General features: G+C 39.4%; 1 protein-coding gene across 4 annotated transcripts in view; it reads right to left on the bottom strand.

Annotated features, from left to right (window-relative positions):
• CTNND2 (catenin delta 2) overlaps nt 1-22,057 on the bottom strand; it is a 942,188-nt gene that overhangs the window by 563,604 nt on the left and 356,527 nt on the right. The gene's annotated exons all lie outside the window — the stretch shown is intronic.

The raw sequence follows: 22,057 nt of genomic DNA, 5'->3' as shown, positions 1-22,057 counted from the left end.
TACCAAGATCACTGTCTCTCGTAGATTGAACTCTGAAATTGCTATGGCTGTAGGTCAAGTGGATGGTCATTAGCAATTTCATATGTTTGACCTAATAACGTCTACAAATCTACTCCCTACATGACACGGCCCCGGTTTACAATGAACTGCTTTCCATGCCTGCAGCGGTGCTGCTTACTTTAGCTATAAGAAATTTCTCCCTAGACCAAAGTCCCTCTGTAGAGAACTTCTAAGTTGCTAGAATAGCTCTTTTAGGATGCATACCTTGCCATTAGGTTGTGGAGTATAGGTCCTCGGTAGGGCTGTACCCGTTCCCCTTCCTTCACCCTTGTATCTTCCAGACCCCTTGCTCCTGTGAATGCTTGTAATTATTTGCAAGAGTCATCGAGAATCTCAGAAGAGGAGAAAACCATTATGACCCAAACCTGCAGTCATGATGCCCATGTTCAAATTCCAATGTAATCCTTTCCTACTGGTTTATCCCTGTGTGCAAATGGCAATGATAATAGCTTATACTCGCCTCGTAGGTTGGTATGGGAATTAAGTAAGGTCACGGTCAGTGCTCACAACGGGTTGAGTGGACACCAGCTTTTATTGTGGTTGTTCTTGTTGCTGTTGTTGTTGTTATTATTATTATTTCAAAACGACAAATGCTGTAAACCAGCCTCTTGCAGACTCAGAGGCTAGCCCTTTCACAGGAAAACTGAGGGCTAGACTGTGAAACAGGAAGCTGCTATCCACGAAGCGGGGAAGGCTGCTTCAGAGCAAGCGCACGGGCCCGTTGTTGCTGGCTGCACGTCGATTCAGCTGGGGCACCTCAAAAGCTATGGATCCCTGGGCGCCTTTCTAGAAGAATGAAATCAGACTCCCTGAGGTTGGGGCCCAGGCATCAGCATTTTAAAAAGCTGCCCAGATGATTCTAATAGCACAGCCAGGCCCAAGAACCGCTAACATAAAACACTCCTGGCCACACTTCACTATTACTCGCAGTAGTCTGGTACTCATTTGTGAAATAATGGTAAACAACCATAAAGAAAAGTTATTCAAAGTAAAAGTTCTTTCCCAAGGTTGTCACGCCTCATCGGGAAAGTATCATTCCTGTTTCTTTTATTTCCTCAAACTGTGGCCACCACCAAAATAGAACACATCTGCCATATTCAACTTGGTGACCGAAACTTAATGGCCAGAGTTTAGGGTTAGGAAAGAAGTGTAAGTAAGCTTCTAGCCTTTAGAGAATTGCACATATGCTTATACTTTTCTATACAGAGCTCTAAAGAAGGGGCAGGAAATGCCTCTTACCTTGGATGAGGGAACGTTTGCAGGTGCCACCTTCACTCAATGGATTCTATTATTTGACTACAGTAAAACCTTTCTTAGGGTATATGAACCAAAATGCTTATCAGCCCCTGCCCCCGCAGCTGAGTTCTGCATGAGATGAATCTCCAGATCCTCATATGCCAACATCTGTCCATTTTGTTCAGTATCAACTCCCTAAGAAGTCTTTCTGGACTTTTCCACCAAGTATCCCTCCAACCCGCCCCTGTAATTTTAAGATCATAGATATGCCATATATCTGTTTGTTCTGTGGTCTTTGGAGGACAGCAAGCCACTATAATATCTAACTTTTGTTGGCCCTCCCCAACAAAAAACAATTGTTGCTCTCTGTTAAAAAGAGAGCATGGGGCGCCTGGGTGGCTCAGTCGGTTAAGCGTCCGACTTCGGCTCAGGTCATGATCTCACGGTCCGTGAGTTCGAGCCCCGCATCAGGCTCTGTGCTGACAGCTCAGAGCTTGGAGCCTGTTTTGGATTCTGTGTCTCCCTCTCTCTCTGACCCTCCCCTGTTCATGCTCTGTCTCTCTGTGTCTCAAAAATAAATAAACGTTAAAAAAATATTAAAAAAAAAATAAAAAGAGAGCATGCTGTAGGGGCGCCTGGGGGGCTCAGTCAGTTAAGCCTCCAACATCAGCTCAGGTCGCGATCTGGCGGTTTGGGAGTTCGAGCCTGCATCGGGCTCTGGGCTGGCAGCTCAGAGCCTGGAGCCTGCTTCAGATTCTGTGTCTCCCTCTATCTGCCCCTCCCCTGCTCACACTCTGTCTGTCTGTCTCTCTCTTTCTCTCAAAAGCAAATAAACATTATTATTTTTTTTAATTTAAAAAATGCATGCTGTAGGTTCAGTGGTTCTGTCAGCCAAGAGCATGAGCTGTTAGAAGCTGCTTCAGAGGAAACCCAAGAGGACACTCTCATGTCTCAGAATCAGTAAATCTAATCAATAATGAATTGTATCAAATTCTAAGTCTTCGCCCTGTATCACGCTGCAGAGACCCACTGCCTGGTGAACACAACCTTCTATTGAGGGACAGGTAAATACAGATAACAGTAAAGAATGTTCTACCTATTCATTATTTCAAGGGTCCTTTTAACTAACGATCCAGATTTCTCTGCTTATTTTCTGAGTAAATGCTCAGAAGAAGAATTCTATTTTCATTCTGAGCCTTCACTTTGTTTAGTTTTAAGATAAATGATTTGATTGCTAGAGTTGCTAACATAAGTTGGTGATAGGTAGCCACTAACAATGCGAAATGTTTCACTGCTATCCCTAACAATAAATGAAATCCCTTTCATTTATCTACATTGTGCGTTGCCATTTAAAAATGCCGTTGCATGCATCAGCTTATTTCAATAATGGGAAGGTAGCGAAATGGTTACGTATTTCATAATAAACTTCAGAAGGCATATAATCCAGTCAAGTTTTTATAATTATGCCTTTAAAAGAAATGAAAAGGTCTCTATACAAGTCTGAACTCAGGCAATTTATCAGTAAACTTACAAAAGACATACTTTCCATTTTTACTCACAAAATCTTAGATACAGGAATATAATGAGGCGTCATCCCACCTCTGATTTATGTGGGTCCTACAAGACCAACAGCAATGGGAAAGAGAGGTGAAACATTTGGAGTGGGGAACGAGCTCTCCCTTGGCTTCATTTCTGAGTTCTAGTACTCTCACTTCTTAACCCTGGGTTTTCACATAAAAATTCAGGATAAGCAAGACATAGAATTGTCAGGCATCTGCAGGACTCAATAAAAACACAGATACCTCCTCTGTGCTCTGTGGCTACGAGTAGGTATTGTAAGTAGGTGGAATCCGCTTTTACGGATGAGACTGTATAGTCCCTGCAGTCAGAATCACGGAGTTCTCTTCAGGTCTGACTTTGAAAACTCCTCAGGGACAGCCCCAGATGGTCAGGGTCCTCTTTCTGTTTTCCCTGTAGATTAAGTCTGCAAACATTCCAGACTCGTAAAAATGTTTCTTCACTGGAAATGTAATAGGAGTCAATGAGAAAGGGGGTGAGCTGTGTTTTCCACTCAAGGTAAGTGTTCTCCATACATTCTATGACGTAAACAAGACAAAGGAGACCATGGGGTTTGGGGCAGAAGATACTTCTTTTAACTGAATACTTAGAAATAAAATCCAGCCCTCTATGACTTGCATAAGTCATGTTTAGGATAACTAGTTTGAGGATTTAGCATCGTCTCATCCTGCCTTGTTTTATTTTGTTATGTTTTACTCATTCGCTGATGAAATGATGTCAACAACTGCCATTTAAAGCCACAAGCTGGAATGGAGCGATCAAAACAAATACGGCATGCATGCTTTCTCAGCTCAATCTAAACATAAAAGAGAATCGTGAACATGACAGAACAGAAGCATCCTTACTCGTATGTGTTTAAGGCCATGTTTCTATCACATATGATGCTCTCTGTAAACCCAGGGCAAAAATTCAGTTTGAGGTGGCCTTAAGTAAGTAGGGCTTCCCACACTTGGCAGAAGAAAATGACGCACCTTCCTTGCAAGACCACATGTTACACTCAGCCTTTATATAATTCCCACGCATGAGCTCCTAGGAACATAAACCCACAATCAGAAGTCTCAAACGCAAGAAAAAATAAGTCCCTGTGAGCCAGATTCTTTGGAAACATTAAGCAGCAGAATAAAATTCGCAAGGAATGAAGTTGGTGGCATTGTCAGATTCAGAAAATAAAAACAAGTCTGTTTAATATGTTAAAGACATAAAGCGGACTTTGGAATGAAAAGTTAGAGGAGATCATCCAGTATTCCACAAAAAATTTGAGTAAGAACAAACTGAACTTATAGAAGTGATTATATACTTTAGATTAGCATATTAAAAACAGTTTAATAGAACTCTCAGGTTGATAGGATTAGAGATAGCACAACTACTTTGGAAATAGTTTGGCATTCTCTTGAAAAGTAAGATATACACCTGCTATATGACCTAGCCATTCCACATGTATTTACCCGCATGAAAAGAAAGTATATGTCATACAAAGACTTGTATACTTGTTCACAGCAGTTTCATTTGTAAATAGCAAAATATCTGTAAACAACCCAAATGCCCATCAACAGGTGAATGAATACACAGATGGTGACATATTCATACAGAAGGATAACATGCAGCAACAAAACGGAATGCACTACTGATAACCAACAAGTAAAATTTAATAGTTCTTTACGATGTAACATTTAGCAAATTAGGAACTAAAAGGAATGACCTTAGAGAGATGAAATGAATCTATTAAAAAAATACATTAAACATAGAAGGACACAGAATTTCATTTGTAGCTAAAAAAACCAAGAGAAATAAAAAACAAACATGTGCACATAAAAACTTTTACATAATGGGTGCCTGGGTGGCTCAGTCAATTAAGCATCTGACTTCAGCTCAGATCACGATTTCACGGTTCATGAGTTTGAGCCCCATGTCGGGGTTCTGTGCTGACATCTTGGAGCCTGGAGCCTGCTTCAGATATTGTGTCTCCCTCTCTCTCTGCCACTCCCCGCACTTGTGCTCTGTCTCTCTATCTCTCTCTCAACAGTAAATAAACATTAAAAAAACTTAAGGAATGTTCATAACAGCACCATTTATAATATCCCCCAAATAGAAAGCAATCTAAAAGTCCAATGACAGATTCATTAATAAAGTATGTTACAGCCATACAACTGACTATTATTGGACAATAAAAAAATGAGTACTGATACACGTACAGAATGGGTGAACCATATGATGCTAAAATCATGCTGACGATATGATGCTAACCAAAAGCGCCAATCATCAAAGATTTCATACTGCATGATTCCATCTGTATGGAATGTCCAGGAAAGGCAAATGTATGGAGATGGGGAGTTTTTGGGGGTGATGAAAACGTTCTAAAGTTGATTGTGGCAATGGCTGCAATATACTAAAATTCATTAAATCGGACACTTCAAATCAGTGAAGTGAGTGAAACATGGATTATATGTCAGTAGAGCTGGTATTAAAAAAACCCCGCAGCAGTTCTTGGCGATAGAAATGAAAGGAATTCCATTAAATAAAAAAAAAAAAAGTTGCCCACTCTCCGTCTCTTCTCACCAACACAAAAAAGAAACAAAACAAAATGAAACTTAAAAGATTTTAAAAGAAGACATGATAAAGTAATCTTCACAGATTACTCATATAAAAACCCTCAAGGAATCTACCAACAATTTACAGAAGTAGTGAAAAGAGTTTAGTGAGTTTTCTTGGTATTAGATCAGGATATAAAAATCAACTGCACTTCCATATAAAAAAGAAACTCTTAGCAGATGCATCCTATAAAAAAGATAACATTTCCAAGCGCAACAAAAACTCTAAAGAGCCTTAGAATGAATGAGACAAAAAAACAGTGCGAGGCCTTTAAGACGAAACGCGTAAACTTCATTGAAAGATGGCACATAAAATGGACTGACAACAAGTTCATGGACAGGAAGACTCAAAATAATAAATCTATAATTCTCCCCCAATTTCCCAGAATTAGATTATACATCTATGAAAATTTGACACATGAGAGAGATGGAACTGTAGGTTTTGGGACAAATGACATTCTACTCAATAGCAGGTACTGAGACAATTGGTTATTTACATGGAAAAAAAGAAAATTGAATATCTACCTTCTGTCATGTCAAAAAAATCAACTACAAATGAATTAAAGGCATCACTTTACAGTTAATAAAATAAAAAACAGGAAATGGCTTTAATGTTGTTTTACTGGGTAAAATTCCTTAAACAAGATTCCAAGAAGCATAGATCCTAAAGAAAACACAGTGATCAACCTAGCAACACTATAAGTAAGCACTTCTGTTCACCAGAGGACACCATAAAGAAGGAAAAACATACAATCTGAGAGTTATGACACATGGTTATAATGCATTCAACCAACAAAATATTACGATCTAAGTATATTGAGAATTAAAATAACTAAAAAAAGGCAAACCACCAATAGAACAATGTGCAAAAGATTTAAATGGAAGAATAAACGTGAATAGCTAATAAATGTATAAAAAGTTCTCTCAATGCAGAAGTCAAGGAGAAGCAAACCCACCAGAGCTGCAACAACACCACCAACAAAAACTTGGGAAATAGCGAGTTTTGCTGAGTAAATGGAGTAATGCATCATTCCTTGCTGAAGGGAATGTAAATTGGTACCTCTACTTCTGAAAGTTCTTCTGCATTACAGAGGAGCCTGAAGATGTTCAAATCCTCAAGGCCACTCAGGATGGGTGCACAGGATGTCTGTGCACATCCAAGAGAAACCCTTGCACACCTACACTAGAAGTTCATATAATTGTGTCCCAAGCCATATGTTTCTAAAAGCAAAACCTGCAACATCTGCAAATGTTCTCCTCAAGAGAAAGGATAAATGGATTATGGCATATTCACCTGATGAATTAGGAGGCATCAGTGAAAACAGTGTATAAATCACAAGTGCTTACATCAACGTGGATAAATCTGAAAAACGGTTAAAAAAAAGGCAAGTTGCAAAAAATGTGTAACATAATTATAGAAGATACAAAAACAGGCAAACCAAATAATATTTTGCATATTTGGATGATGCATGTGGGAAAATATAAAGAAATCCAAGGGAATGAATAAACACAAAATGCAGTCAAGCGTTTCTCTCTGAGATAGTGAGAGAGAATAATAGTAGAGTCTCCATTAACTATTAGTCAATTTCTATTTCCTCGGCAGAGTTGTGGCATTCTTTAAACCATGCACATAAAAAATCCACATGTTCTCCATTGTATATGTCATATGTTTCATTATACCCATATATGCCACTATCTTAAAATATGAGCTTGGTTTCTGAAAGTTATATTTGTATAACAATCTCACAAAATAAACTTCATTTCTTAACTAAAGTCCTATTAATAAATGATAACTTTAAAAATAGGCCATCAATCCATTTTAATACTTTTATTTGGAAAAGTATCTTATTTTATCCTTGTGCTCAATTAGCATCTCAGAGTTTTATTTCGTGTGTGTGTGTGTGTGTGTGTGTGTGTGTGTGTGTGTTTACTTTTCTCACTGAAAATGAAAGAATTCTCTCTGGACATAGTAAAGCAAGTTAAATCTTCTGTGAAAAATGACGAATCAAATCCCCTGACAGAAACACCACGAGTTCTTTTAAATCTTATTTCTTAAAATTCTCTTTTTTGAAGTTTTTAATATTTATTTAAAAACTTTCAAATATCCTATGGAGCCTTATTTCTTCATTAGTTTATTATTCCTTTATTCTGATTCCATGAGTTGCACATGAAACTAAGTTCTGATTAATTTTCTCCCTCTGGAATGCTAGTTCATTATCCAAATATAATAAGTGTTGAAAATGGGCAGATTTATGCTTAAAATACACCTCTGCATCCCCAACCCAAAGAGTAATTTAAATAGAATCGAGCTAATTTAATTCTCTCTCTTGAATCTGGATCTTGCATTTGCTGTGTTAACTTAGTATTAAATAGTCTATCATGCATATAAAGGTTAGTCTCACATATGTTTTGTTATAGACACTAAGGAGAGCAATTTTAACCAGAGAATGATCTGATTATCATCCTTACTAAGTAAAGTCACATCCTCAAGGAAGCATGAAGACTGTAGGTTATTTGACAACAGGCAATTTGCCTTTTTCATCCAGAGCTATACTCCCAGTGTCTATTATATTGTGTGACATATATTAGGTCAATGATTTTTATGTGCTGGATGGATGGATGGATGGATGGATGGATGGATGGAAGGATGGATGGATGGATGGATGGATGGAAGGATGGATGGAAGGATGGATGGATGGATGGAAGGATGGATGGAAGGATGGATGGATGGATGGATGGATAGATGGATGGATGGAAGGAAGGAAGGAAGGAAGGAAGGAAGGAAGGAAGGATAGATGGATGGATGGAAGGAAGGAAGGAAGGAAGGAAGGAAGGAAGGAAGGAAGGAAGGATGGAAGGATGGATGGAAGGATGGATGGAAGGATGGATGGAAGGAAGGAAGGAAGGAAGGAAGGAAGGAAGGAAGGAAGGATGGAAGGATGGATGGAAGGATGGATGAATGGATGGAAGGATGGATGGATGGATAGATGGATGGATGGATGGATAGATGGAAGGAAGGAAGGAAGGAAGGAAGGAAGGAAGGAAGGAAGGAAGGATGGAAGGAAGGATGGATGGATGGATGGATGGATGGATGGATGGAAGGAAGGAAGGAAGGATGGATGGAAGGAAGGATGGATGCATGGATGGATGGATGGAAGGATGGATGGATGGATGGATGGAAGGAAGGATGGATGGATGGATGGATGGATGGATGGAATGAGACCGTGCGCTCCTTCCTTATTAACAGACAGCTTCACAAATCCATGCCTCTACACATTTGTCCTTATTTTGTTGACCCTAGCAACCTACCCACGTGGCCATGGGCAATTCTTCTGTGAATCAGCAACCAGATAAGCAGACTTCAGTTTTTAGACACAGGTATCAGTGGACACCATTAGCTTCCACAATTCCTTAAAGACCCCCAATGCTTTAATAAAATGCTAGCAACTCCAGTGTTTAGGTAACATTGGGCATCTTCTCTATTCTCACCTTTATCTCTTCTTGTACCATGTTACAAAGGCATTATGCAAAGTTTATTGATAGGGGAACACAGGTGCTCCAAATTACAGTGACCTTGAGCAACTGTCCACTTGAGGGCAAATACACTCTTCAGTGGTGATGAGACTGTATCCTGAACAGTGTGATATTTCAGGCATCATGGTCATACCTCGCATACGTATCACTCACACATAAATTTAAGAACATCACTTTACTGTGATGGCGGAGAGTGACAATAGTGAGAATACTGTTTTCAGTTAATTTGATATCATAATCACCTCCTAAATAAAAGATAAAGAAGAGAAAATATAAATAAACAACATTTCTCTGTGAAAAGGAGGGCCTTTCCCATTTGTTTATGTGACATGTGAGTCATAATTACAATATTTATATAAATTAATTCATCAATTACTAAGGAGAGAACCAGGCCTCACATATTGGATATTTCCTCAGTGACAAACACTACGCTAATTGCTTTAAACACATTTTCACATTTAATCCTTACAACAAACTTCTAAGGTAAGTATTATTCTCCACAATTTACATATAGATCAATGGAGCTTCTAGAAGACCTCTCCAAATGTCACACAGTTAGCGATACGTGGAGCTGAGAATCAAACCCAAAACTGACTAGTTCAAAACTCCGTGGTGTGATCCACAACCCTAAGCTACCTGCTTAAATTAGAGCTGCAACGTTTGTTGGGCATTTATGATACGACAGGAACGCATGAGTTTCAAGAGATGGAATGAAACTGTTTACCTTAAATGAAGAATGCCAAAATGACAGAGTCCTAACAGGTGGATACCGTCATTCCCACATTAGAGAGAAAAGGTTAATTGCTAAATTTTGAATAAAGTTGGCAGTCAATTCTTTAGACATAGCTTTTCAATAAAATCTTGCTGAGAGGTACATTCTCAAATATGTGCAGAAGACTAAGCAACAACGTGTGACAATTTTTAAACTTCCTCAGCTCTTGAGGTACTAAACACACAGATGTTTGAGAAGACAGGCTTATGAATACAGCTTTACTGTCAACAAATCAGGCAACATCTTTGCTGCCTGCTGCTAACACAGCAATCTCTTAAATTTAAAATTCTATGATAGTTTCTCCTGGATAAAGGAGAATTAGAATACATTCACATTCCATGAAATAAAAACATCAAAGATTTCCTTGTTGAAAACGGGCAATGCTTGCAATAGAAGCTAAGCTCAGTGTTGGCTTAGCCTAACAAATGTTTACATTTTTTAAGAAAAATAAATACTACAAAACCTACTCTGTATCCTTTGACATAAGTGAGTCCGCAGAGCCTCCCAACTCTGAAATCGCTATAGGTGCTCATGACCTTGGTTTAAATCTTTTGACTTCTCCGTTGGACAAATGCTGCCATTTCTAACATGTGGGGCTGTCACCAGCCTCCACAGGCTTCACTCCATTCTCCAAGCGGCTGGCAGAACCAAGGATGATGACATCACTTCCTTGGATAAAGCTGTCTTCCACGTTCTACTGACAACTCAACAAACCCCAAATCACTACACTGACTTGCGGGCCCGCTCACAGAATGGTTACATCTGCCTGCACCCTTCTCCAACACCAGTCTGCACCATGCGTTGGCTATTCCAACCACAGTGATTTCAAGTTGACCCCTGTATTTCTGACTTTGACCCCTGTATTTCTGACATTTTGTCTCCCACCAGTGGTTCCTATCCTTCACACACAAATATCCCTCCGTAAAACTATCCCCAGAGCCACGACTTACTCTCTTCAGAGCACCGACAAATTTCATCATGCTTCATCTGCTTATAAATCTCTCTTTGTATTTGATAGGAAACCCCTGGAGTCCAGGAGCCTTCACATTTGGAGCACAGGAGAGGGGCGCCTGGGTGGCGCAGTCGGTTAAGCGTCCGACTTCAGCCAGGTCACGATCTCGCGGTCTGGGAGTTCGAGCCCCGCGTCAGGCCCTGGGCTGATGGCTCAGAGCCTGGAGCCTGTTTCCGATTCTGTGTCTCCCTCTCTCTCTGCCCCTCCCCCGCTCATGCTCTGTCTCTCTCTGCCCCAAAAATAAATAAACGTTGAAAAAAAAAAATTAAAAAAAAAAAAATGAAGCACAGGAGAGCTTCCTAACCTATTAGGTCCTTAGAATTACCTCGTGAGCATTTTTTTTTTTCTCATGGAACCAATGGTTAGTTCTTAAAAAGCCCACTCCTTGGGGTACCTGAGTGGCTCAGTAGGTTACGTGTCCAATTCTTGATTTTGGCTCAGGTGTTGATCTCACATTTGTGAGACCCTGCCCTGCGTCAGGCTCCACATTGAACACAGAGCCTGCATGGGATTCTCTCTCTCTCTCTCTCTCTGCTCTTTCGCCACTCAAGCTTTCTCTCTCTCTAAATAAATAAATAAACTTTTTTTTTTTCTTAAAAAAAGCCCAATCTCCCTGGTCTCTCAGTGTGAAACTGTGTTCTAGTTCCATATCTTTGCCCTACTTTTAGCCAAACTAGAAAACATGGAGAACATCTGAGGTAGTTTATAACATACATATGTACACAATTTCTTTTAGACTGTGTTTTCCCAAATATAAAATCCATGCCTTGACCTAACTGGAGATTCTTATATTGGAAAAAACTATTTATATGAATGTACAGACATCTAGCTGCCTTCCTCTGAAGCACCAAATCTATCTGGGAACATCTTGCTATCCTCATTTCTCAATTTGATTTGTTACTCAAGTTCACATAATGTCGCCATCTTAAAATATTCCCATGCAACTTACTGCCTAAAATGAAAGGTGCCAATGAGATGAAGAACACAGGAGTGAAGACTTGAAACAAACCTAGGTACTATTCCTATTTTACAGGTGTAGAAATGGAGGCCCAGAAAACCCAAATGGCTTGCCCCGAGTCACTTCTTGAGTGTGTTGGTGCCCAGACCACGATCTCCTCACACACACCACCACATTCTTCCTGCTCGCTCCCCACTGCCTTTCCCTCCTAATAATCTGAACACACAATGGTCATGGTGTTGAGCGAGCTGCTGTCATCCCAGTGATGACCACCGAAGTTCTTTCTTTTTAAGCGAATCAAATGTTCGTTGTTATGTCGTCAGCTGAAATATCACTGGTTTTTAATCCTCCGAAAGGAGCATACACAAATATAAATACAAAAAAGCTGGTAAAAGCTCTTGAACCCTCAGTGTCTAAGCAAAGGCAGAAGGACACACAAATGCCTTCACCAGGAGGCACTTCTACTTCTCACTGTATTTACACAAGCAGAGAAAATAATGAGCATGCATATTTTGGTCCATGCATTCATCTCTTGCTGCTCCCTGTCTGAAAAATACCCATGCAAAGAGCCACTGGCTTCTAGATCTTAATTTGCTGAACACTTCCTGTCAACATGTTATCACTGCACTACTGCTCTTCATTTCACAACCACACAATATCAAGAATCTCATCTCTAGCTTGAGCAGTGGGTGCAGAGACATATTAAGATGCGCCATGTGAAAAGTTTCTTCCATTCATCATGTCAATTTCTGTGTGGTTGTCTAGTCTATAAAATGAAGGAGACAAATGTGGTGCTACCCTCGTATGTCGTTTTAGCCCATAGTGAGAAAAACTATTTTATCATCTTTTGCAGAAAAATTAGGAAAGAGACTTCAACAAAAAGATTATGTGTTCTATTCATCAAAAAGGAAAAATATATATGATTCACTAGTAACAATGTGCGAGGTGATATGTGCTTTACTTACATTTTTCATTCAACCTTTGCAAAATTACAGAAAAGCATTATACTATTACAGATTTTTTAAAAAAAGTGAAATTCAGGGAAATTAGTGAGCGTAGGCAATATCTAAAAACACAATGAAGAAATTTAGGTCTAAACTATGCAACTACCAATTTCACTTTTCAGATCCATGAGTTAAAAAATGCTAAGGATGACAGAAAATATGGAAAATATTCTAGGCTAAATTTATAAAGATTTTCAGTTCTATACCAATCAGAATATTAAATTTAAAATTAACTAGAGTTAATATTCCTGAAATATCTATTTTACAATGTAAAATCTCTAAAGATTTGGTATATTGTTTTTAAATATAAAGTTAATTTTAGTTTTTTGATATATCATTTTGGAAAGACCCCAGGCTTCAAAATTTATACAAAAGTGTTAACTATGGTAGCTGCTATAAGAAATACATAAGGGGCTCCCAGGTGGTTCAGTCAGTTAAGCATTCGACTTTGGCTCAGGTCATGATCTGTGTTCATGGGTTTGAGCCTCACATTGGGCTCTGTGCTGACGGCTCAGACCTTGGAGCCTGCTTCAGATTCTGTGTCCCCCCCCCCGCTCTCTCTGTCCTTCCCCCGCTTGCACTCTGTCTCTCTCTCTCTCAAAAATAAATAAACATTAAACAAATATTGAATCATTATAAGTATTTGACCCTTTTTTAGGACCTACATCAAATCCTCAGGACAGGTGACTATTTGTTATCCCACAGAAGAAATCCAGAAAAATGTGTTTAATATGTGACATAGACTGAATGCTTGTGCCCGTCCTAATCTACTCTACTCTGTGATGGTATTTGGAGGTGGGGGCCTCTTGGATATGATTAGGTTATCAGGGTGGAGCCTTTATGAATGGAATTAGTGCCTTAATAAAGGAGGCCTCAGAGAGCTCCCTCAGCCCTTCTGCCATGTGAAGATACAGCACAAAGAAAACTGTCTATGAACCGAGAAGCAGGCACTCATCAGATACCAAATTGGCTAGTGCCTCCATCTTGGATTTCCCAGTCTTCAGAAGTATGAGAAATAAATTCATGTTGTTTATAAGCTACTCAATCTATGGTATTCTGCTATAGCAGCCTGAACAGCCTAAGACAATACAAGTAGCATTTTATACACATAAATATTAGTATAATTTGTCCACTGCAATTTGCAAGAGAATGCCTAACAGTCTGGATGTAATTAAAAGCAATAATAACATATACTATTAGCACTCATTACCTCATTTGTGTAAGAATGAATCTCAGAAATATATTCAGATAAAGGAATTCAAAATAGCTATAATTACTGGGGTGGGGGGTAGAGAAAAAATAAGCACAAAATCAGTCCAAAATGTTTATATCCCTAGGAAGAAAATGGACTGGAGACATGTAGATAGTTATTTACAACATGCATAATTTCCAACATAATTTAAGACACCATTTAAGACTGAATAAAAGCATCGTGGTAAGGCATATTAACATGTGTACTTGGGGAGTAAAGATACCTGGGCTCGACAATCAATGTCTGGTCCTAGCTGCTGGATGTTGGGAAAACAAATTTCCCTCTCTGAATCTGTGTTGTTATCTACAAAATGAAATCAGATTTAACTCATAGGGTTAACTCGAAGTGAAGAGCATGATCTACGTAAACCATATCCACGCCTGGTCTATGAAAATTGCTCAATAAATATTATCATTAATATTTTTTAACTATTTAATGTTTATTTATTTATTTTGAGAGACAGAGAGAGGGAGAGAGAGAGCAGGGGAGGGGCAGAGAGAGAGGAGAGAGAAAATTCGAAGCAGGCTCTGTGCTATAAGCACAGAACCAGATGGGGGGCTTGAACTCACAAACAGGGAGATTATGACCTGAGCTGAAACAGACGTTCAACCGCCTGAGCCACCCAGGTGCCCTGTCATTAATATTATTAAAGTTATCACCAGTATCATCATCTTCCTAAGGTCAGAGTGAAAGTATGAGACTAGGTCAACCATAACTCCATGCACAGAGTACCTCAAATCAACTGGCTCTGGAATCCAGTGTGCTATTTTAACGTGAAAAGTAACTAGAATGAGTGCTGAAAAGTGATATTACGATCTGGTAAGTTCAGAATAATGTAAAACCATTTGATACGTAATATATATTATATGTATATATATTCTGGAATACATAGAGACAGAAATCCTTATAAATGAGTACGACTAGTGATTTCTACCAGAACAAGAGTGACAAAAATAAGAACAGTCATAGAAATACTATATATCCATTCACTCATTGCTGCATTCAGCACTGACTGCACAGTGAGCACGTGCTGGCCACAGCTTTGGCATACGCCCCTGGCCCTTGCCCTTCAGGAATTACTTAGAGGCCAAAGGAGGACAGGCAGGAGGGACAGCCACTACTTTCAGTGGCTAAGAAGGCTCAGCAAAGTCTCCATGCAGGTGAGGACGAAGTGGCGGCTTCAACCTGGGGTGTAAGCTTTCTTGCATGCCTAGGAATCCAAAGGACACTAGGGTACTATCTAGAGGTGGCTCAGCACAGGGCCCTTGGACTTTAGGCAAGGTGGGAAGGGCTCAAGGGACTGAAGACTGAGAGAAAAGGGGTCGAGAGGAGTTAAGTATGTCCCCTTGAAACCAACAAAGACTATGAATGTTCTCGCTCTTTCTGGAGTGGAGACCTGAGCAGAAATGTGATGGTGCTTCTTGAGAGCCAGAAAGTGGTCTAGAATATTCTTAATTTATGTCGGAGAAAGACAAGACTACACTAGGAAATCCTAAAGGAATAACGGTAGCATTAAAAGGCAAGCTATGAGAGACTAGGTCACTGGAGAAAAGTAGATCAGGTGAAAGATGGTAGTACAGGGCTTAAGATAAGAACAAGGCTTCACAAAGGGACTTAAGAAAATCAGGAGCATATTCTAGGTAGATTACTGCTCTGGAATTTAGTCTGGAAGGAAACAGGGAAGCAATTTTTTTTTTTTTTTAATTTTTTTTTTTTCCAACGTTTATTTATTTTTGGGACAGAGAGAGACAGAGCATGAACGGGGGAGGGGCAGAGAGAGAGGGAGACACAGAATCGGAAGCAGGCTCCAGGCTCTGAGCCATCAGCCCAGAGCCCGACGCGGGGCTCGAACTCACGGACCGCGAGATCGTGACCTGGCTGAAGTCGGACGCTTAACCGACTGCGCCACCCAGGCGCCCCGAGCAATTTTTTTTTAATTGGCAATGAAAAAGGAAAACCTCTAAAATAGGTCTATAGTCTCTATATTTTTGTTTTTATTTCTGTTTTCATACAAAGAAGCCATTCTGAAAGACTTAGAAAATACCACTGCAATGTTAATTCTTATTACCAATTCAATCAATTAAATGTCCTGTTCAAATAAATCACTAGACTTTGTTGGAAGAGTAATACTTCAGCCACATGAGAGATACTGCCTAGTGTGGAAACTAACAGCTATTCTCTAATTTTCAAGTAAAAACTACTTTTTATAATATTATAGCAATATTATTATTGCTATTATTTTTTTCCCCTGCGAGCAAGCCTGTATTCACCACTGGTAAGAATCTAGAATCCTATGGCATTGAGTGACTTTTTTCCTTTGGCTAAAAGATGGCATTTGGGAACGCACAAATGTGTAGAAATATCTTCATAGTAAAAAAAATTCATGTGAAAAAAATAAAAGTAATTATTTAATTATCCAAGCTGTGTTCTTTTCAAAATGAAATATTTTGGCAAATTTACTCCTTCTTTATCTTAAAACAATAAATATAACTATCTACTTTTTTAAATATCAGATCCTACAGGATAATGAAAAAATGCACATGTTTTACTTACAATTATATTCATATATGGTTTATTTCCTTAAAAAGTTCAGTGATCATGCTTTTAAATAAATACATTTCATTGTGACAAAAAGTATGTGTCTACTTGACTAATGTTTCTTCACCTCTAACTACTTTAACCAGAAGTCAGCATATTTCCTAAAATAAGCCTGACTTCTTTGTTAACTGTGGACAAGACATTTAGACTCCATTAATAGAATTGTTGGCATTTCAGCTCACAGAAGTTAGCTAATAAAGAGAATGACCTTTGGTAACACGTATAACATTAATTCCTTTTGCATCCAGTCTCTAAGATATGGCAAACTTTTGTGGACACTTGTTTGCAAGAAATTCAATAGTTCATCTGCAGGAAAGAAAGAGCAGCTTCTTACATGGAGCAAGCAATTCATATATGTGCGTGTGTGTGTGTGTGTGTGTGTGTGTGTGTGTGTGTGTATGAATATATATATTACATTTTGTATTTAAAAAAATTTTTTAACATTTATTTTTGAAAAACAGAGAGACAGAGCACAAGAAGAAAAAGGGCAGAGAGAAGGGGAGACACAGAATCCAGAGCACTCCAGGCTCTGAGCTGTAAGCACAGAGCCCAAGGTGGGGCTCGAACCCATGAACCCTGAGGTCATAACCTGAACCGAAGTTGGATACCTAACTGACTGAGCCACCCAGGTGCCCCTAACATTTCGTCTTTTTAAACATATATAACTCCAATTAGAATCTTGGGTGTGTATATTAGTAAAAAAAATGGTGAGCCTAAGTATGATTGCTTTATTTAATAGTCCTTATTCCACAATAAATAATGCCGCTACTCCATATTCAAATACCTCCACTTCTTAGAATAAAAGCTACAGATTATTTTAATATGTGAATCCAAACGCATGTATACATGCATGAAAAATAAAATGGGCTATAGACATTCACCTTTGGAATGAAATATAGATGGTCACAGAAAAGATTTATTTTCTTGGAAAACTTTCAATAATTCAGCTTATTATAATCTCTAACGACCAACTGGAAAGCACTGTCGATATTTCCTATTACTGTGTAACAAGTTACCACTAACTGAGCAGCTTAAAACAATGTCCCATTTTTTACGCTAACAGTTTCATAAGTTTTGTAAAATTCAGATGTGGCATGGTTGGTTTCTCTGTTCAAGGTCATTAAAGGTTAGCATCAGAGTTTCTGCTGGGCTAGATTCCTTTGTTGATGTTCTAGAAAATAATCTGTTTCAAGTTTATTCAGGATGTGAGTGGAATTCAATTCCTTTTGGTTTTACTACTGAGACCCTCTTCTTGTTGCCGTCAGTCAAGGATCACTCTCAGCTTCTAGAAGCCATGTGCATTGCTAGTCACATAGCCTCTCCATCTTTAAAGCCAGCAATAAAGAATTTATGTGTCAAATCTCTGTAGCTTTGAATTTTTGACTTCCTTTGTCTCTGAGCTCTAGACCATTGTTATAAATCATCATCATCATCATCATTGTTTCCAAGAGTCAGGTGTCCTTTAAGAAGAGTCCATAAGATAGGTTCAACTCTGGTTTGCATTCAGTGTCTCTCCCATTGTGTTCTTGGGAATCAGGGATATGATTAGTCATCTATTTTGATGTCCTTAAATTTTCAGTAGCACTCGAGAAAATCCCCACACATCCTTTGAGTGAAGGTTAGACATTCTCTGGCAGGCAACCTCTCAAAGCGTCAATGGTGTCTCATCTCTAATGCTTTAAGTTCTAATGACCCTCAAGGAAGGGACACCTGATCCAATTTGGACTGATCAAGGAAAGGTTCAGAAGGGTATGAGCCCTCAGCTGGGTAACTGGATTCACCGGAGGGGGTGTCCTGGTGAAAGAAGGAAGACATTCTAGATAGAAGGGATCACATGGTCATAGGCACTGAAATGGGAAAGACAGGTGTGTTTATAGAAGTGGGAAAGAATGCTTCACGAACACGGCTCTGATTTATGTATTATGTAGCTCAATCTCACCCTGTATGGGGGATAGATTTGGGCATACCGCAGGCAGAAGGATGAGCTAGAATGCTGTTATTAGCGTCTGTGGAGAGAATGACATGGGTACAGGTATAAGCAAGTCCTCAGACCAGGAGACTTAAAAGAGTCATGCATGGCCCCCAGCCTGGGAGGGAATGAATGGCTCACAGGGCTGTCAGACCATGATCACTGACAGGCCTTGGCCTGAGGGACAGGCATTAGCCAAGTAATCACAACTGGCCAGAGTGTGGGAGTGAGCCACGAGCAAGGGGGATTTGATCATGACCCTGAATAAAGGGCAACATCTGTGTAAGTAAAGTTCCTGACTCGGATCTGGATGGTTCTGAGCAATCAAGGAGAAGATGTGAAACCAAATGCTCTCATGGGAAGGGAGCAGAATCTAACACCTTGGAAAGACTGGGCTGGAAAGAGTGAGCAAAGCCAAGTCAGGAAGGAGATAAGGTGCATGGTGGATGTGTAGTTGCAGTAAGAAGCACCAATAATTCCTGTGTAGAAGAATCCCAACACTTCACCACTAATGCATCTGAACTCGGGAAGCTTCAATACCAACACGGATGTTTAGACAAGTCTGTGAAGCGGGGCGCCTGGGTGGCTCAGTCAGTTAAACGTCTGACTTCGGTTCAGGTCATGATGTCATGGTTAGTGGGTTTGAGCCCCGTGTCAGGCTCTGTGCTGACAGCTCAGAGCCTGGAGGCTGCTTCGGATTCTGTGTCTCCCTGTCTCTCTCCACCCCTCCCGTGCTCACGCTCTGTCTCTCTCTCTCAAAAATAAATAAACATTAAAAAAAGTCTGTGAAGATGTTAGGAGATCACAACGTTCCTATTTGCAGCTACTGAAGGTCTGGCTGTTTGGACACAGTAGCTGACGTGCTTCAACAACAGGGAGCTCCAGCTTTTCCTTCTCCAAGTTCCCAGTGTTCACGCTCATGATCTGATTATTATAAAGTTGACTGTTATAAATGCATATCAACAAAAGTTTTCTTGAAAGTTTCAACTGTCAATGTGACTACCAGGGAAAGAGTCTTAGAAACCAAATGGAGAGTTTCCTATCACTGATAAAAGGCAGAGGAAAACCAAACTATATTTATGAGTCATTTTTACCACTTCCACTAAAAGTCTAAAAAATATTTGATTTGTTTCATTTCCTCTAAGATACTCTCTTACCCCTCCTTAGCATCCCTAAGAAGTACGAAACAACATCTAAATTATCAAAGACTTCTTTACCTATTCTCCTTTTAAAAAATGTTTGTATTCTATTTTTAAATGTTTTTTGAATATTCCTTTTGATGTGCTAACTAGGTTAGTCTATCACACTTAATAAAGACCCGAATTTCCAAAGGTGATTTCTGAAGCTGAGCAAACAACTAGGTTATGACAAAAAAAGAACAGTGGAAGCTATGTATTAGACTTTCCCCCAATGAATTATCAGTAAATTGCTTGTATTATTCAAGTGCAGATTCATACACTGGAGGTTTCCAATATACAAAATAATTAAGCTTAATGAAAACTGACATTATATAGCTATCTGGCAAGGAGAAATAATTAGGTAGTGTCATCTGCACTTAACATTACCATTCAATATATATTTTACACAGAACTATTGATTGTGTATCATGGCTGAGAGCTAAGAATATAAGATTAAGAATCAAAAGTTGTCATGGGATAATTTTTCTGTCAACTTTGGTAGTTCACTGATGGGTTCTATTCCAGATACCTTGGACCCAAGGAAAAGAAATCAATTCAGTCAAATCAAATGAGGGAGGAAGGAAGTTTTTAAGAATTTAAAAATTCAGCTGCTCCTAATGATAAGCAAACTGGCCTGTTTGACTTTCAGGAACAATACAGTCTCTTTGTTGGACTACTTTTTGTCATTACAGATGCCTCCACTGGCACGAATCCACAGGGCCACCGTCCTCTACCGCTTACCATTAGATGTCACAGACTTTAGATCACTTACTTAAAAAAATGTTTTTTAATATTTATTTATTTTTTGAGAGAGAGAGAGAGACAGAGCACAAGCAGGGAAGGCACAGAGAGAGAGGGAGACACGAATCTGAAGCAGCCTCCAGGCTCCGAGCTGTCAGCACAGAGCCCGATGTGGGTGGGACTCAAACTGACAAACTGTGAGATCGTGACCTGAGCCGAAGTCAGACACTTAACTGACTGAGCTACCCGGGCACCTGTGGATCACTTATTTTGTGTTTTCAAGAGTAAGACCAATTTCTTACTGGTTGGTCACTGGATGAATCACCATTAGATCAGATATCTATCTCTAATCCAATCAGAGGTTGGGCATTCAGGCACAGGATACAACATGGTCCCCTAGACCTATTTCTACCAGGGGTTGGGGTGGATTTAATAAAATAAAAGATGTACAGTATGCAAACATAGCACACAGAAAGACTGGATATATAAACTGACCAATAATGAAACAACGGGTTTCAAAGCGAAATAAACGTGAATTCAGTGGTGTGTATAGACCTAAAAACCTGACAGTCTTAGCTTCTCAGGAAGTAGGGGAAAAGAAAAAAAAAAACATCTTTAACAAAAAGCTCTTCAAATACGTATAACCGTAGGAACTGGTTCGAATACATATTTCCAAACATTTTTCTCCCTGACTTAGTCTCACCATCTTCAACCAGTCAACCTTCTGTAAACAATTTCAGGTAGGCACAATTCGCATTTTTTTCTTGTCTATTCTGCTTTGGTTAATCTGGGTGTTCAACAAGTCTGTGATGAGTTTAAAGGGTCCCCATGTACCCATTCATAGCTACTGATAACCTAGGTACTTGGATGCAGAGGTGGGTACACTTTCACATGCCCAAAATAAAGTTTTGGGATGGAAAATGATATTGCACCCAAGGAAGCTAGTCTAACAAGAGTGCAATGATTTCCTTGCAAAAATTCATCATTGTTAAACAAAAAAAAGAATGATGTTAAAAGACCGATGGCAAATGACTCTAGTGGGAAACATTCTGACTACAATGATAAAATATTTTAGAGCAATGGAGACAAGGACCTTTTTAATTCTTTTGTCAGAGCAGGTGGCTAAGAGACCATCAAATTCATGCTCCTGAGCAGAGTGGCTGTAGACCCCAGGTCTAGGGATCCCCACCCTTCTTCCATCTACGAGAGGCCATGTGACTGTTTTTCACCATTGGTTTGTAGGTGCAGTGATGCAACTGGCAATGCAATTGACAATGAGGTATAGGGATGACAGAGCTCTCAAGAGAGAAGCTGGATCCTTCATCACTGTAGGAGGGAAAGCAGGGGGGCAGCCCCTGGTTACCGTCCACTACCTCCATCTGTTGCATAAATGAGAAGCAAACTGCTATTGCATTAAGTCACTGCAATGTTGGAGTTGATTTGCCACAGCAACTATTGTTTCCTGAAGTAAGACTCCTCCCTAAAAATGTAGAAGGTCAAAACCACAATGTAGAACAGGACGATAGAAAAGTACGATGAGTTACTGAGAAATAAAAGCTGTCTTATAGAGAGCTTCA

This window comes from Leopardus geoffroyi, chromosome A1 (assembly GCF_018350155.1).
Source record: "Leopardus geoffroyi isolate Oge1 chromosome A1, O.geoffroyi_Oge1_pat1.0, whole genome shotgun sequence".
Lineage (NCBI taxonomy): Eukaryota > Metazoa > Chordata > Mammalia > Carnivora > Felidae > Leopardus > Leopardus geoffroyi.
This window is presented reverse-complemented; position numbering and strand designations above follow the sequence as displayed.